The following is a 12611-nucleotide window of genomic DNA, read 5'->3' as shown; positions in this document are numbered from 1 at the left end:
CTCCTCACGGGACTCCAATTTTCACCACCTAGAGTATGTCTGAGAATATCCACAGAAGGACCAAATGTGTCGATTTTGGGGTTACAAATAAATCTTAGTGAGGAGGTGAATTCACAAATATGGAATCCAGGAATAATCAGGGTTGACCGTAATTATGCTTTGAACACATTATTTTTGGAGTTAGTCCATTTGTGGATTACCCAGAGTTTGGGCTAAATTTTTACTCTCTCCAGCTTCCTGTGTTTTGCATCTTTCTATGTCAATACACAGCACTCTATAAAAGAAAAAGGGAAGTAAAGACACAGGAGAGCTTGGATGTCAGTATGGGTTTTGCACAGCAAGCACTAAAGCCAGATTGGCCTTCATCAGCCTCTGTGTGCTCAGTTTGTGAGAGCACGACTTTTTTTCTGGAGAAAAACAAAACTGGAGGAACTCGAGTCTTAAATACCAAAAAAATAAAAATAAATAAAATAAATACCAAGGAGGAGAAAACATAGTAAAAACATGAAACAATTTCCTTTTTCAAACTAAGTTTTCAAAGAATCACTAAAAAAAATAGCAAAATGAAACCTCCAGACCATAATCACCCCTCAAGTGAGGATTGCGCAGATAATTATTCTCTGTTGCTAAAATCAGCACATGTTCCTCTCTTTAGCTCTACAATGTGAATGAGATCAAGGAGAGCCAAAAACAATACATAGGCAGAGTTTAAAATATTTTTTGCAAGCTTTGACATTTCTGGTTTTCATGGGGATCTTTTGGGGGGAAATTGTGACTCTGGTTTTAGAAGTGAAAGCTTTCATCTTAATGGCTGTAGGTTGAGAAAAAGGTAGGAAACTGGTTGGTATAAGAAAAGTGGGTACATTATTACTACGTATCTTTTTTAAGATTTAATTTTTAAAATATTTTATTTATTTATTCATGAGAGACACAGAGAAAGAGGTAGAGACACAGGCAGAGGGAGAAGCAGGCTTCTCAGGGGGAGCCCGATGTGGGACTCGATCCCAGTACTCCGGGACCATGCCCTGAGAAGGAGGCAGAAGCTTAACCACTGAGCCACCCAGGCATCCCTGTCATTACTTATCTTACAGTGAATTTAGTTTTAGCATCCCTGGTAATTTTTTGTCCTTGATTTTAAAGATAATATGTTTCTGATTACAAAAATGTATTTCTGATCATAAAAATAGATGCCAAGCCTTTAGAATTTGAAAAACACATGAATATATAAAGATGATTAAAAAATAACTATAAAACATAGAGGGAAAACCAGTCCTAATGATTTTTGAAAACCAATTACAATGTCATTTTAAATGTGTCCTTCACAGAACAATACCAACATAGATATTTTTTCTTTTCTTAATTAAAAAAAAATGTTATTTTTCCCCTCCATTTCTTGCAGGGGTATAGATGGCTTCTCTTACTAGATTTTTAAAGGGAAAATATATGTAAATTAGTCTCTCATCCAGGTGATAGATACATACAGGCTAACCAAATAATGAAATTGGCAAGTATGGGTGCCTCCCTGTATTCAAATTCTCAGAAAAAAGGTACTCAATATTATTGTCTCGGCTAAAAGATACACCTAATTATGACCAAAAATAGGAATTTGGGGGGCTATAGCTCTAAGGTTCAAAACAGCAATCATCCATTTATTTCTAATATTGGAAACACCACGTCTTTTAATATTAGTATCATGAACAACTCAAACTTTCCCAAATTTAATCTTCACTGAAGCACTTATGATAGGTTTTCTCAGACTTAATTCTTTAGAAATTCTTACATATAATTACTTCTTATAATTGGTGCACAGCTATTAAATGATGTACGGCCAATTCCCAAAGTTTCAAATGGATAAATATTAGTCTAATGTGCTCAATCAATGCATAGAAATAGCTCTAAGCCCTTTTCCTGCAAGGGAAAATATTTACCATATATCACAGTTAGATTAGCCACAGGCGCTAAGCAGCTGATGGAGAAGCCTAGAAATTCTTGTAAATGTCCTTCCACTTCTGTGAAGGTCATCCTCAAAAGACAGAAAGGAAAAGGAAAAACAACAACAACAAAAAACCAAACCCAAACCCTTGAGTGTTCTATAAAACAGAGTGTTTGGAATCAGAGTCATGTCAGAATATCATTGCTTGAGCCACAGTCTCTGCATTTAATAGTAACAAGATGCACTAAAAATTATAAGGAACCTTTAATATGCTTCACTTATCAGATTAGCTATATATAGTTCATAACAAGAGATTGTCAATAAAATAGCTTCCGACTATGAATTACGGAGTGACCAGGGTCATAGCAGACCAACTGTATAATGAATCTGACTTCAGAAAAATCAAAATAGTGAAATACTAATGAGATGCACTTCACATAATCTTGCCCTTTTTATTTTTAATTGGGGTAAAATATACATAACACAAATGCCCTTTATAATTTTAAAAGCAATTAGGCATATAGTGTACAATTTATAATGACTATGAACCAACTTGGCTCTTTCCCATTTGAGCAAAATCAGTATGGAGCTTTTGGCATGGAGGGGTGCGAGGAGGGTAAAAATTTAATTGTAGAAATGGATGGTATCTCTTCCTTTCCTCAAATAAGGAATTCCTGACAGTCATACTATGTCTGTCACATTCTAATACTTGGTTTTGGCTGAGAACAAGAAGTACATGTAACTGTCCAGTTCCTTTTATGGGTTCCAATAAATTGATTCTTCTTACAGTAAGTAGTTCTATTTCATACTCTTTCCAGTGCACTGTGTGTGTGAGGGAATCCTTATCCAGCATGAACAAAAGAGCTACAGATTTCTGTGCCACCTAAGGGAGCATTTTCGGCAGCCTTGCTCTGAGGACAAAATGGAATTGGCTGTTTTATGACATGGGCACTCCCAGTGCCTGGAAGTACTGAACGCTCACATGAAATTACTGTACATCAGCTTTTCCTGGCCAGCTGCCACAGGACACAGATGCCGGAGTCCTATCCCTATAATTCAATTTCTATTGTTTTTGGGTGAGAGTAGGCATTGTGATTTCAACGTGTAGTGAAATTTGAGAACCGCTGGGTGCACCAGAGGCCAGAGAATCACAGGTCAGTCAAAGTGACCTCCTGATTTGTTCCCACTCTAGCCCTGAGATTGTGGGATGGGACGCTGTCCTGCCTTGTGACCATCCCTGCTTGAGTCCAGGGAGCATGGAATTGAAAAGCATGGGATGGCTGGGTGGCTCGGTGGTTGAGCATCTGCCTTCAGCTCAGGGCGTGGTCCCTGGGTCATGGGATCAAGTCCCTCCTCGGGCTCCCCGCAGACAGCCTGCTTCTCCCTCTGCCTGTGTCTCTGACTCTCTGTGTCTCTCATGAACAAATAAATAAAATCTTAAAAAAAAAAAAAAAGAACAAGAAAAGCATGGCACCAAATTCACCAACTAACCTAGGAACTGAAGAGCTCAAAAAAGACACATGGAGACACATGGAGGCACATGGAGAATACACCATAAACCAAGGAAATTTATTCCAAATACCTGAAATTGAGGGTGAAAGGGCTTCTCTAAAAGACTGAATAAGGGATAGCGGACACAGTCGCCATATTAGTTTTGATCTAATGAGAACCAGTCCAGAGGTAAATGGAACTTTTTCCCCCTACTATGTGCTTCTTGATCCATTTTAAGGTATTCAACATCTTCCCAGCCTAAATGTCTTCTCAAGAGGGGCCTGGACCTCCTCATGGAGATGATGTAACTTTACCTGGTAACCTCACTCAGAAGCACTGCATTTTGAGGCTTAGCTGCATGACTGAAAAGGCTTGATTACTTTGGAAGGGATTTAAAGAACAATTCACAGAGTGGGGACTTCTTTTTCCTGTAATTATGAGATCTCTGCATAGACATGGCCACCATGGAAGAGAGAGGTAAATAAGGGTCATCTGAGAGAACAGAGAGCTGGAACCAGTGCAGGCACCCTGAAGGCACCAGAAAGTGACATCAAAAAGAGGGACCAGATGTTCTTAGCTTCCATAAAAGATACAATAAGAACAGAGTGGGCTTACATCATAGTGTGATAAATTTCAAACAGTCTATGAGGAACGCCTTTCTGATTGCTTAGTTGAATGGGTGATGGCTGGAGGTTGCAGAACTTCCTTTAATGGATCGGCTTAAAAACAGGTTATATTCACCTCTGTAAAGAACATCCAGGAGCATTACGTATCTTTCTCATTCCTCCTGCCCATGGGAAAAGAGAAAAGTCACACAGCTGTAAGGCTAGGCCACGGAAGACTCCAACTGCTGGGGAGTTCGATGAGAATCAGTGGATAAAATGGTTTGGAAAAGGTAAATAAAGCATTTTACAATTTGGGGGTATCATTTATCTTCCAAAGTGGAGATATCCCACCCATCAAGGTCTTTGATCCTCAAGATATGCCACTTCCAGGGTTGCCATCCTATATTTTCATGGCCTAAAATTTTGAGTAGGGTATTTGGGAGTATCTATTCTATGGAACTAAACTCCAAATGAATAAAGGAAAGAACTCAGTTTAGTTCCATGCAATTTATTTAAAAGCCCCAATACAATATAAAAGTAGACTGGACCATTAATGTTACTCCCTCGGGTTTGCAATATTTCATATGTCTAGTTTAAGAACACATTTAAATCTAAGGGTATTCCTAACTGCTCATGTGAAGTTTTAGAGACTATTTGATAGTAACATATATTTAGTGGTCAGCTTGGAGGATAATATTGGCTTTTCTTTTTTTTTTAAGATTTTATTTATTTATTCATGAGAGACCCAGAGATAAAGATAGAGAGAGAGAGAGAGAGAGAGAGAGAGAGAGGCAGAGACACAGGCAGAGGGAGAAGCAGGCTCCATGCAGGGAGTCCAACGTGGGACTCCATTCCAGGTCTCCAGGATCAGACCCTGGGCTGAAGGTGGCGCTAAATCGCTGAGCCACCTGGGCTGCCCAATATTGGCTTTACTATTTACATAATAGTTTGCACTGTGTTGTGAATGTATGTGTGTCTGTGTGTGCATATTCTAATCAGGGAATTTCAAAGTATATGGTTATACTTCTTTATGAAAATTTTATTTATTTAAAAATTACTTTAGAAGCACAGAACATAAATAGGAATGTATGTTAAATTTAGGTCATTAGGGCAATGCACTGTTTTTTTGTGATTTTTATTGCAAAAAACAGTATTTTCATGTTTAGTCTGCCTCCACAGTGAGTACTCAATTTCCCAATTTGCTAATGTTTTCTGGGTAGAACCGGGCATCTTGACTCAGCAACTAAAGAGAACATGTAAACTCTACGTTCTTTCATTGAAATGCTGAATATCTGAATAACATGCCACTGTTTATGAGCACACAATGCAGTTTCCTTGTTCTCAACAGTAAAGTGGATCTGGTGGCAGCTCAAGATCACTTGATGTACACACAATTTTAAAGGATCCTGCATTCTTTCCTTATGTGGCTCAGTATCAAATAGTCCATTTGTTCCTAAGCATCAATGTATGAGTGAATCATAATAGATCATTTGAAATTTGGAAAGTATGGGCAGTTCTCCAACTGGTCTGACACCTGACTTGAATATTTAGGCATCAGAAAAGCTTTGTTTCCTGAAGTTTACCTCTGATGCAGTGGCATTATGAGAGCTGTTTGTAAACTCTCACTTCTGGTCCAGAAGAAAGGGCAATGATGTAACAGAATGCACACCTTATAATATTGCTGTTAATTCTGGGTGTTCTATAAAAAGCAAAAAAAGTGAACGTAGTTTTTCTCTATACAACTATGTTCCAGCAGTCCCTATAGAACATGGTTACCCACAGTAAAAACTTCCAGATCTAAACCTGACCAGTCTTAAAGACCATTACCTGCATTCGCTGGTCTTACTACCTTTTACCTTTGTTTTTGGTTAATTTGCTCCTCTTAACTTGCTGCACATAAAATATAGTTTACCTCCCTAGGACTCAGTAACAGGATTAGAATATTTTTCCTCTTTCTCGTCCCTAATCTTTTAAGCCATACGTAGGTTCAATAGCTGTTTCCAAACACATTCTCATCGACCATCATCTAGAAACACTCAATTCACCATGACCTTTAAATTGAGAATGCTCTTAAATTAAACACCAAAGAGGGACAATTACTGAAAATCAATCCCTGGCATTTCCTAATTGTGGAACAATTTTCCATGTCAGAGTCCCTGTTTCTATAGACTAATTCACATTTTTATTTCTCATTTTTAAATCTATAGTTACAGATTCATTTCCCACTAACAACTACTCTTATAAAATGCTCCAAGTTTTCTTCTCATCTTTTGCTCCCTAATCCCATGCACAACACATTGGCAAGGCACAGGTTTAATTACAAAGCATACTAACAAAGGTCAAAATCCAACCAAAGCTTCTACTTGGAGATTAATTAAATGAAATTAAGTTAATCATGATTGAATTAATTAAATGATTCATTTAAAATAAGAATGACATACATTTCAAATATACATGTAAAGGTCTACATATTTAAAATTTTAAAGAACAAAATGCTGGGACATTTGGGTGGCTCAGTGTTTAGCATCTGCCTTTGGCAGAGTATGATTCCAGGATATGGGATCGAGCCCCACTTTGGGCTCCCTGTGAGCCTGTTTCTCCCTCTGCCTATGTTTCTGCCTCTCTCTCTGTGTGTGTGTGTGTGTGTCTCTGTGTGTCTGTGTGTCTCTCATGAATAAATAAATGAATCTAAAAAAAAGAACAAAATGCAAAAAATCATACTGAATACAAGTAGGCTGATAGATTAGATATAGACAGAAGGGCCTAATGATACAAAGTTGTGGTTTTTTTAAAAGATTTTATTTATTTATTTACTTAGAGTGCACACATGAGTGGTGGGGAGGGGCAGAGGGAGAGGGAGAGAGAGAAAGACTCTCTAGCAGACTCCAAGCTGAGCATGGAGACTGACATAGGGCTCCATCTCACAACCATGGAATCCTGAGTTGAGCCAAAATCAATATATTGTTGGATGCTCAATGACTGAGCCACCCAGGAATCCAACAATAGGTTTTATATACCAATAAATTTGAGAATTTACAATGGATGAAATAACATAAACACATTTAAAAAAGCTATACTGTCAAGTAAAGATCAATTATTCATCTAATGAAGCAGACATTAATAGTGGATGGTTAGAGTCTAAATTTATCTGAAAGAACATACTTGTTAGCATGCATCCCAACTTAAGGATATAGCTTATCTTTTATATTGAATATTTACTGTATGACAGGCAGTGTGTTAATAATTTTATTTAAGTAACCATTTAATTCTCACAACACTATGAGAGTGGTATGTTTATGCTTAACAATTCAAGGATTAGGGGCAGTGACCCCCACACACACGCAGAGTTGAAAATCTGAATATAACTTTTTACTCCCCAAAAACTTAACGACTAATAGCCCACTGTTGTTGGAAACCTTACCAATTACATAAATAGTCGATTAGCATATATTTTGTATATTTTATACACTGTATTCTTACAATAGAGTAAGCTAGATAAAAGAAAAATGTTATCAAAATCTTAAGAGAAGTACAGTACTGTACTGTATTTATTGAAAAAAAATTTTTGTCTATAAGGAAACCACACAGAATGTATACTAATTCTACTGAAAAAGTACTGGGAGCTTAGATAGATTGAGCAAATTGACAGTGCCAGAGTCTGGAGGTAAACTCAACTTTACCCAAAGTCAAGAACTCTGATTGACTTGTCACCTTTGTAAAGTTTGGGACTGGCCTTTGGCAAAGTTGCTAATTAAATGAGCACTTAGACAAAGAAACTGTACTCTTCAACAATGTATCAAAATTCCTTTGAAAAGGAAGTTTCCCCCCAAATCTCCAAGTTTTCTTACCAACCCATTCTACAAGAATGAAGTGAACTTCAGCATTACTTCTTAAAAATACTTTATAATTCAAATAGAGATCAAGCGGAGAAGAAAGTGTTCAGTTACAAAGGAGCAGAGAGGTTAAGAAAGAGTAAGGGAATAGGCTTTTGAAACTTTCCGGTCTTGTGGACTTCTCTTTGGGGTTCTTACAGAGCTCCCTTTATAAACCTGGCTTTTTCTAGCACTTCACTTCTGCAATTATCAATGTTATTATTCACATCTATGAATTTAATTAAAACTATATGCTCTCACACTTCTGCTTCTGGCCAATAGGGAGTAACTGGGTACCAAATTAACTCTCCCCCCTAAAAGAAACCAAATGGGCAAAATAAATGAAACAATGCCTTTCAATTGTATATCAGGCAATGATCCCTGAGAGATGTTTTCCAATTAGGTGAGTCCCCCTTTGGTGCTGAGCTGGCTGTCTTGAGAGTTTCCAGGCTGCAGTTTGGAAAGGGAAATCTTGGAACTCCAGCAGCTCCCTATGTTGAGGAGATGGAGCTGAGAGTTTGGGGAGAACAAGGAGGCTAGAACACAGAACAGAGTTCCAAAGAGGGAAGATCTACTTTGAGAGAGAATCCTAGGTGGTTCTCTTGAATATTCAATAGGTACAGATCACACACATATGAGATAACTATCCAAGGAAAGTGTCATGCAATAGGATGAAAGAATAGTGCCTGACATTCACTCTGGACCAAGAACAGTGTCTATTTCCACCATCTAGACTGGAACAACTATAGCAGTTGGGGAATAGTTGGTCCTGGATTGAGTAACTGCTCAGGACCCAGCTAACAAATCATAAAAGCAAGACACAAAACGATCAAACAGTTCCAGATGAATTAATGGCACTCCAGGAAAAAAAAAACCTCAAGAATATTAATAGAAATACAAACATATCTAGCACCCAACTTGTTAAAATCCACAATATCTGGAATTCAATCAATCAAAGATTACCAGGCATGTAAAGAAGCAGAAAAACCCAACCTATGACAGATTACCCCACAAATGGCACATTAGAATTCACACACAAAGACATTAAAATATTAGTCTAAGAACTTAAAAGCTATCTTAATAAATGGAGAGATATATTTAATGCATTGGACAGAAGACTGGATACCATAAAGATGTCAAACTCCCCTGATTAATCTACAGTTTCAATGCAATCCCAATCAAAATCCCTCCTGGCGTGTGTGTGTGTGTGTGTGTGTGTGTGTGTGTAGAAACTGACAAATTGATTTTGAAATTTATGTAGAAATGCAAAGTACCTAGAATCTGTAAAATACTTTAATAAATGAACAAATCTGGGTAACCAACATGACTTGCTATTAAGACTTATTTGTAAAGCTATAATTATCAAAACAATGTGGTACTGTTACAAGGTTAGACAAAACGGATCAATGGAAGAGGATAGAAAGGTTGTTAATAGACACCCATATGTGTGGACAACTGATTTTTGACAAAGGTACTGGGGTGATTCAGTTGAAAAAGAATAATCTTTTCAACAAACGGTGCTGCTATAATTTGATATCCACATGCAAATAAACTTTGATCCATGCCAATTATGACAATATGGATAACAGACCTAAACTATAAAACCCCAACCTGTAAAGCTTCTAATAGAAAAAAAGAAGAGAAAAATTTTGTAATCTTGGATTAGGCAAAGATTTCTTGGCTGTTACACCAAAAGCATGATCCATAATAAAAAAACAAATTGACAAACTGGACTTCATCCAAATTAAAGTCTCTTCCTTTGAAAGACACTGTTAGAAAACTAAAAAGATAAGCCACACACAGAGAGAAAATATTTTTGTAAATCTGATAAAAGACATGTTACCAGAAGATAGAAATAATTCTCAAAACTCAGAAATAAAACAGTTCAGTTAAAAAAAAAAATGGTTGGGGCACCTGAGTGGCTCAATCAGTTAAGAGTCCAACTCTTGGTTTCAGCTCAGGTCATGGTCTCAGGGTTGTGGGATTGAGCCCCGTGTCCAGCTCCATACTCTACATGGAGTCCTGCTTATGATTCTCTGTCTCTCATAAATAAATAAAACCTTTAAAAAATGGTGAAAGATGTGAATGGACCCTTTATGAGGGAAGATACAATAAATATGGCAAAAAAGCACATGAAAAGATGCTCATCATCATTAGTCATTAGGAAAATGCAAATTTAAAATACTGCCACATACTTATTACAATAGCTACAATTTAAAACACCACTTGCCAAGCATTCACAGAGGTGTGGAGGAACTGCATCCTCATACACTGCTCATGGGAATGGAAAGTGGTGTGCTCACTTGGGAAAACAGTTTGTCAGTTGCTTAAAAGGTTAAACATATATTTACCACACGACCTAGATATTCCTTTCCTAAATATTTACCCAGAAGAAATTAAAGCTTGCATTTATAAAGATTAGCACACAACTGCTCATAATAGTTTTATTTTTAATAGCCCCAAACAGAGAATGGCCCAAATGCCCACTGACAGGTAATTGGAAAGCCATCCGTGATATATGTATACAACGGAATGAATGAAAAGGAATGAAGTGTTGATACATTCTACAACATAGGGAACAATCTCAATAACGTATATCTCAATATCATTATGCTGAGTGTAAGAAGCCAGGCAAGAAAGAGTATATATTACATTATTATTCCATTATATAACATTTTAGGGATGGCAAAGTAACCTACTTTGACAAAAAGCACATCAGTTGTTGATATCCACAACTTTTTTTTTTTCTTATTAATACAGTATTTATTTGTCTTTCCTCTGTCAAACCCTGAGCCAACCACTTTTCCCAGGCTGCCTGGGGAGGTATAGGAAAAGGAACATACAGGGCATACAGGGTAGACAAGACATGGGATAAAGACCTATGGGAGGTGGAGACAACTCCTTCACATGGCGAAGAGGATGAGAAAGGCCACCATCAGGCAAAAGAGCCCCATGGCCTCCAAGAGGGCAAAGCCCAGAATGGCGTAGGAGAAGAGCTGTTGCTTCAGAGAGGGATTCCTGGCATAACCAATGATGAGGCTCCCAAACACAGTCCCAATTCCAGCCCAGAGCCAGCCACCCCTACAGTGGCAGCCCCAGCCCCAATGAACTTGGCTGCCGTGTCAATGTCCCTTGAAATGGCGCTGGTTTGGAAGCTGCGGCTAGGAATAAGTGAGGTCAGGGGATGTGGGGCTGCCAAGCTGCTGAGGCTCTTATCTGTCAGTGTCTCTGGTGGTTTTAGCACCACTGCAGACAGTGATCAGCTCAACAGCTGAGAGGTGCTCCGGACCAAGAAGGGGGTGGAGACGAACTTTGCACAGGCGTACATTTTCAGGGGATGAGGGGCTGTAGCAGGAGAGCTGCTCCCAGAGCGGAGACGACCGAGAGGGGCCGGGGGTGGTGGTGGGCGGGCAGAGGCAGAAAGGGAGGCAGGGTGTGAGAAAGAGATTACTAAGGGGAATGAGGGAAGTCTTGAGGGTGATGGAGATGATCATTATCTTGATTGTGATGGTGGCTTCACAGGAGCATACAGATGCCAAAAATGATCAGATTGTACACTTTCAATACTCGCAGTTATGTCAATTAAATTGTTTCAAAATACAATTTCGAATTCATTGGAAAACTTTAGAAGCTTTTACTGGGTATCATATTACTTTTCCTGAGAGATCAGCAGTCATGAGTCTTTCTAATCTTCCTTTGGTTTCCATCCACAAGTCATTATGAGCTCTTGGACTGTGGCTGGTATCATCACCACAAACCCACAGTCCCAAAGGTCTTCAAACATTTTTTCCATCTTCCTGTCTAATTACATTGAAGATCGAGCCCTTGCTTATGTTCCCAGCTCTCCTCTGCACTATGATGCCCGACTATACTAACTCTCTGCATTCTCTTAATGCATCATACTTCACCTTGGCTTTCAGCCTTCTTCTTGGAACTTCTGTATTTCTGGGGACTTTTCATCAACCCTCTTTTGTCCTGGGCTGATTCCTACACATTCTTTAGTCTCAGTCACATGTTATTTTCTTGGGAAACTCTAAGTATTTCTCCCATCAAAGTTTCCCTAAGTGATGCTGACACAAGACCCCTGAACTTTTCCTACCAGCCTTTGCCCCACTGAGTTTTATATACTTGTTCAGTTGTCAGTATGGATATAAGACGACCTTGATCTGAGCTGAGTGGGAACCTGATATGAGGAAGAGAGAACAGAGTTGACTGGCTCTACATTTCTCCATTTATCCGGAAAAAAATTAAGGACATGTTTCTGACTAAAGCCAAAACAATAATAGGAACAAAACCACATTTATTTACTGTCTCTGAACATAAGATAATAATAAATTCAAAAGGCATGATGAGCTTTCTTATTGGGCATTTATACCATTTATACTTGGGACATTTTGGCCCTAAGAGATTTTTCCTGTGGAAGGAAATTCTGAAGCTGAAATTGCCATAAACCATACAATTCTCTAAATTCAGCATTACTGTGTCTTAGCTAGGCAGGGATGAAACAAAGCTCCAAACCAAGTGGGGACCCTCAAAAGAAATTCTAGGGAAGGAAACATTCCAAATTAGAGAGTCTATTTACAAGGTCAGGATGCAGTAGCTGACTGCTTGGCCTTTGTTGGTTTGTATACACACAGTATTTCCCAAAGAAGCAACTTTCCTCTCATAGAATTGGGGAGGAAATCTCTTGATTTATTACATAAATCTACA

The 12611-nt window shown here is 38.3% G+C and overlaps 1 protein-coding gene and 1 pseudogene across 1 annotated transcript in view; both read right to left on the bottom strand.

Moving 5' to 3' along the window:
• Positions 1-12611, bottom strand: part of PRKN (parkin RBR E3 ubiquitin protein ligase) — a 1279940-nt gene that overhangs the window by 326107 nt on the left and 941222 nt on the right. The window lies entirely within an intron of this gene.
• Positions 10749-11305, bottom strand: LOC140595679 (ATP synthase F(0) complex subunit C2, mitochondrial pseudogene; annotated as a pseudogene).

This window comes from Vulpes vulpes, chromosome 1 (genome assembly GCF_048418805.1).
Source record: "Vulpes vulpes isolate BD-2025 chromosome 1, VulVul3, whole genome shotgun sequence".
NCBI classification, from domain to species: domain Eukaryota; kingdom Metazoa; phylum Chordata; class Mammalia; order Carnivora; family Canidae; genus Vulpes; species Vulpes vulpes.
Note: the sequence above shows the minus strand (reverse complement) of the source record. Positions and strands in the feature narration are given on the sequence as shown.